The sequence below is a fragment of the Nyctereutes procyonoides genome, unplaced genomic scaffold, assembly GCF_905146905.1.
Source record: "Nyctereutes procyonoides isolate TBG_1078 unplaced genomic scaffold, NYPRO_anot_genome, whole genome shotgun sequence".
Classification (NCBI taxonomy): domain Eukaryota; kingdom Metazoa; phylum Chordata; class Mammalia; order Carnivora; family Canidae; genus Nyctereutes; species Nyctereutes procyonoides.
In genome coordinates this window covers 12,967,377-12,973,733 of record NW_026575148.1, presented here as the reverse complement: position 1 = coordinate 12,973,733, position 6,357 = coordinate 12,967,377, and the positions used below count along the sequence as shown (strand labels likewise).

Genomic DNA, 6,357 nt, shown 5'->3' with positions numbered 1-6,357 from the left:
CTAACCTTCACCTTTTTTGGCCTGTTCTTCTCTTGAATCCTCACCGTCCTCCAGAGCTGCCAGGTTCTCCTGGGCCTCAGAGACCTCTCCTTCCTACAGGTCTTCCTCCCTGGTACTAGTGCATACACATTCACCTTGCTTATGTGAGATCAAACTTATGGTTCAAGGCAGGCCCAGGCCTCAGCCATGGCAGTGGTGTTGCTCAGTACACATACTCTCTCCTCGGGATGACAACTGGAGGGCTTGTTGTGGTTGATGCCTACTTTGTGTTTCACTTCACCCTGATGTTGGTAAAGGCTGCGTTGACGTTGATGTGTCCCCCTGCCCTCCACCCTGCATACCACATGCTGCAAACCATGTACTTGTTGTGGCAAGGGTCGTACTTGGCCATCTGCCTGGCTGGCTTGAAACAGGCATTGGTGATCTTGGCTACAGACAGCTGCTCATCATAGGCCTTCTTAGCTGAGATGCCTGAGGGTCAGTGGCCAGGGGAGAGTGGGTGCGGGGGTAATGGACTAGGTTCCGAGTACTGTCAAATTGCTGAGAGGTGCTGATCTTCCCAATCAAATGATTGAAACTGGTATGTATGATATCCAGGTTACACTGACATATGCTGTAGATGGCTTCCTCAGTGACCATGAAGGAACAGTGAGAATGATCCAGGGTCATATGGGTGATCAGTAAGGAATTGTAGGATTTCACTATGGCTGTGTTTCCTGGAAGACTGGCAAATTGGAGTTTGGACTTCTTGCCATAGACCACCAAGAGCTGTTTCATGAGCAGGGGCACAAACCCAGAGCTAGTGCTGCCCCCAAAGCTGTGCAACATGAGCAATTCCCATAGCCTCATACACTGGATCTGCCAGTTTTCAGATCCAGTCCAGGTCAACAATCTCTTTACCAATGATACAATGGCCTTTGGCAGAATTATTGCTTATGTCTTCTTTTCTAGGGATCAATACCAAACACCCAATTTATTTTTTATTTATTTTTTAATTTTTTTTTTTACTTTTCTGAACCTAATTTTAATTTTCTCTTATTTCTTAAAATGGCACTAGGTTAACAAAATAGGCAAGTGATTTTGAATTACATTATTTATGTTTATTTTTGACTTCTTAAGGGCTCATGTAAAAAAAAAAAGTAGCTAAACAATTTCATGGTTTTCTGTTCTTTGGTTAGAGAATAGTGACTCCAGCGAAGAGGACGTGGATACTGTCAGTATCTATCTATGTGATACCTGCTATTATAGATCTTTTCAAGTACCTGGGTGCTTGGCATGATGTAGACATAAAAACTGGATGACTAGCAGCATTTTAAATTATTCTTCTTGAAGACACAGCCATCATTCACTGAGTATCTTATTATGAGAGCACAAATCCATGCAAATGTTTTCTGTTTTACCACCAGATGTCAGCCATTCACTGCACTGGTAATAACAACCTTGAAGAACTCTGAGAAATCTATGTGGACGTCACCTTCATCTCTCCTTCCCTCTGTCCCTCTTTCACCCCTTCCTGCTATGACTATCAGTCTATCAATCATCAACTGACCTATTATCTACTTATAATACACATATCTATTCTAATCTATCTAAATAATGAAAGGGATATACTAGATATTTTAAGGAAACTAACACAATATAGAATTTAAATACTGTATACAAATGTGAAAATGACATTAAAATGTTTTTTAAACTTTGGTCTAGAATTCAGGTTCTTTTCAGTCTAGGAACTTTGGGACCAAGGCAATATTTTGCAGCCTTTGTTTCAGAACATACTTTCAACTGCCACCCGGAACCTTTGCTTTTTGGAATTTTTATTGGATTTTTGTTGTTACTCTGGAATTGTATCCTTACTGAAGAGTTATCAACTACCTATTGAACAAATATGCAATATTTGATTTTTAGAGATGCTTTTATGTGATTAAAAAGCTAATTAACTATGGAAGAACTATGCCAAAAGAATTTTCCTCTACCAACAACTTCTATTTAATTTTTTTTTCTATTAAATGCTTTTTTGAGCATTAACATATACCTTCTATGTTCCATGACTACAAACTTTATCAAGTTCCTGGCTCTACTTCCATCACTGAGCTTAATACAATGAATTTATGCTTTCTTTTTCCTCAATATTGTGAGCTATTTGAGGTTTGGGAGCTTAGCAGGTATCTATTGATAAATGAATTTTATTCTCTAAACTTATTTTTACAGGTAGCCTAGAGTGGATTCTTGGTTATTTCCTCAGCAACCATTTTCTTCTATCTCTCTTTGTATCTGACTTTTGTTTCAGTGTTTAACACTTCTCTTCTGGAGTCATGGAACTTAGAGAGAAAGTTCATCCCACCAAGCTTTATGCATGAGTCTGAGTGGTATAAAAATAATCCCATTCCCTTTGTTAATGCTTAGCGTGGAAATGACCATGGTCCAAGGAAGACTTTCCTCACTCCTAACAGAGTGTAATACAAGGATGTATCTTTGCAAATCTATTGTCATTTCTGAAAAATAAAACACTAGTGTTTTTGTGTTTCTGAATCTTTCTGTGGAGGCGGTGATATGGAGAAAATTTTCAGACACCTACCAGAAACATCTTTCATGTCACATAGAAATAACATTCTAGAATATGAAACAATATAGAGGAAAACAGATGCAGATGAGAGAGAGAGAGAGAGAAATCTCATGTTATTTTTTCTGTCCCTAGATCTTCTTTTATGAGCCAATGAGCCAATAATGTTCTTTCTTATTTTTACACAGTTATACCCAGAGAGGTAAGAATTCTGATAGGGGAAATGTGTTAGGCATCTGAAAACATGTGTAGAACCTGGAAAGACAGTAAGAGCATGGCAATTTGAGAAAGAAGTGGAATGTGGCTTCTTGGAGTGAGGATGATGAGGTGAGTTGGAGTTGGGGATGGGGCTGTGATGAGGCTGGAGAAGTAAGCAGCCCCGGGGACTGCTAGTGTTTGCCATCCTTTTCTAAATTGAAACAAAATTCAGAGCCTTAGTGAAATTCTTCTTTTTTTAAAAAAATATTTTATTTATTCATTCATTCAGAGAGAGCGAAGAGAGAGGCAGAGACACAGGGGGAGGGAGAAGCAGGCTCCATGCAGGAAGCTCGATGTGGGACTCTATCCTGGGTCTCTAGGATCACACCCCAGTCTGCAGGCGGTGCTAAACTGCTGCGCCACCAGGACTGCCCCCTTAGTGAATTTCTGTAAATTTTGTGACCTGTTGGAAAATATAATAAATTCCTTCATCACAATTAAAAACCCTTTGAAAAACAAGGTTAAGAGAATGAAAAGCTATAACTCATTTACTGAGATAAAATATTTGCAAATCGGGGCACCTGAGTGTCTCAGTCAGTTATGCATCTGACCCTTGATTCTGGCTCAGGCCATGATTTCAGGGTCATAAGACCGAGCCCCGTATCAGGTCATAAGACTCAGTATGGAGTCTGCTTGTCTTTCTCCCTCTATTCCTTCCCCCACTTGCTCTCTCAGTCTCTTTCTCAAATAAATAAATAAATAAATAAATAAATAAATAAATAAATAAAATCTTTAGAAAAAGACTTTAAAAAGTATTTGCAAATCAAATATCTGGTAAGGGACATGAATTTGGAATAACTTGAGATTTCATTACAAGTATAATCTGTTTTCTTTGTCCTATTCAATAAGAATGTAATTATTTTTTACTTTTACTAGCAGTCTTGAGTAAATTCATATGTGTGATAAAATCAAGTATATCAAATGTAGTCAAATCCCAATTACTCCTAATGGTTTTGAAACCCTCTGTTGAGCCAGCCTGGCTTCCAGCCCTTCTATCACTGTACCCCTAAACTACTCTAAGCTGTAGCCAATTGCTAATCCCCTAATATAACAAGCATTGTCCTTTAGTTCTCCTCTCTTTACTCAAATTTCACCTTTTTTATGAAAACTCTCTGTTCTTCTGTGAGAAGTTTGATAGCATTTTGTGTACATTCCTCTTACGTCTTATACTGCAATTATTGACAGGCTTATTTTAGTTCCCTCTCTAGGTTACAAATCCTTAAAGGCTTTTTTTTTTATCTTCGCATTTTGCACATACTGAAGCTTAATCAATGTGTGTTGAATGAATTTTTTGCCTTTCCATTTATTTAATCTTTAATGGATTACTTGGGTACACATTTATGACAACTTGAGAACAATAGTAATGTTTTTAAGGAAGGAGCCACTCCTTTTTAATGAAGATCAGACAAGGCTCAGAACAAGGCCCTAGAAATGTGAAACTCTTATTAAAGATTTCTGTGACATCTAGGAAATATAATGGCATAAGAGAAAATAAATGGAAAAAATCAAATTTCCAGGAATTAAATCAATGTAAAGAGGCATTGGGATTAGTATAACTAGACGGGCCAATGCCTTTCTTTGTTTCTTACTAAAAAAAATTATCTATAAATGTATGTGATAGGGTATGTAGCCAGGGATACATTTGTCTTTTTCTGTTCTTCAATAAGAAAAAAGAGAAAACAATGTACACACTACAGTGTAAATTCCAGCAGAGCTGGGATGTTGCCTTTCACCACTGTGTCCCGAGAATTTAAGAGCTGTTTGCTTGTTAGACATTCAAAAGTGCTCACTAATGACAAATAGTTGTCAGAAATTACTTCTGAATCATGGAAGGAAGTTACTCTGGCTAGGTCGGGTTGGGACACTTAAGACTCACCAGGGAGTCTCTCTTAGAAAGGGATAGATGGCCAACAGTCAGTCCCCATATCTGGTAAAGAAGCTGATGGGTTATTCACAATACCCAAGATGTGGAAACAAATAAATGTGCGACTGAAGAAGGGATAAACAAAATGTGGTATAAATACATAATAGAATACTATTCAGCCTTAAAAAAAAAAAAAAAAAAGGAAATCCTGCCATTTGTAACAACATGAATGAACCTGGAGGACATTATGCTAACTGAAATAAGCCAGTCATAGAAGGACAAATTTTGAATGATTCCCTGTAAAGAGGTATCTAAAATAGTCAAACTCACAAAGCAGAGTGTAAAATGGCGGTTGTCAGGGGCTAAGGGAGGAGGAAATGATGAGTTGCTACTCAGTGGGTATCTAGTTTCAGTTATACAAAATGAATAAGTTCTAGAGATCTGTGCAACACCGTGCCTATAGGTAGCAGCACTATGTCACGTATGCAAATTTTCTTAAGAGGATAGATCTCATATTAAGTGTTCTTAGCACATTAAAGAAAAACAAAAGGGCTGATGGAACTCTGTGACTTTGAGAGTTTAAGAGGAAGAACTCCTGACCTCTAGTATGGATTATAGGGAGAGAGGGAGGTGATGGTTCTGTGGCTGTAGGCATAGATAGGAGGATTAGCCCTGACCCAGGACTTGTGGGCCTATCAGCAGCTGGAAAGGTGGCTGTGTGCATGAACTAAAAATGCCCAGCACTAAAAACATGGACACTCAAAGGCCAACTGTAGCAATCTTGGGGAGTGATCTGGATTGGAGCAGCCTTGGGCCAGCTGGGAAGCAACAGCTCTTAGGACTGACATAGAAGACAATATTCAACAGTGACATTATGAGGCAGCAAGAAGCAATTACAGTGTGGACAACTCAGACTTGAATAAGGCTCCGGTACATGTGCAAACCTGCTGATTCCATGCTCCATGTTCTCCTTTTAGGATCTGGATTTTTCTGACCACTTCAGAGAAGGAAAGGAGAGGGAAACCAATCATCAAAAGGTTGATAGCTTCCTGTTTGTCAATAAGAAAGGTAAGGACCTAAGCAGTTTAAGTAGGATAATGAAAGGTATTTGACTATATTTGTGCCATGAGTTTGGAGAATGTATCCTATTGATTGTAAGTAAAATGAGGGGATTGTTTTATGTTCTTGAGTAGATACTACCGATATTTATTGAGGTGAGAGTAAGTAAGAGTCATTTACAGAAGAATGCCAGGTAATAAATGAAGACAGAATAATGCAATTAAAAAGTCATTATTTTTAAGAACTCCCCCCAAATTATAAATTCAGAAAAAGATCATCAATGGATGCAAAAGCCATTGGGTTAAAGTTTGTTGGGGAATAGCTATACACATGGCCTTAAAAGTGTTTTCTCTCAGAAACACTTTCTAAAGGCAAAGTAGAAATGGAACATATATAATGGAGAAATTTGTTGGACATCATTTTATTTTTATTTTTTATTTTTTTTAAAGATTTTTTTTTTATTTGAGAGAGCATGTGTGATGCAGGGCTCTATCCCAGGACACTGGGATCATGACCCGGGCTGAAGGCAGACACTTAGCTAACTGAGCCACCTATAGGCACCCTGGACATCATCATTTTATTTAAGTGATCCAGGGCATCCCAGGTTGCCCAGCGG

The 6,357-nt window shown here is 38.3% G+C and overlaps 1 pseudogene; it reads right to left on the bottom strand.

Moving 5' to 3' along the window:
• LOC129501640 (tubulin alpha-3 chain-like) lies at positions 1-828 on the bottom strand (annotated as a pseudogene).
• Between the last annotated feature and the right edge of the window lie 5,529 nt (positions 829-6,357).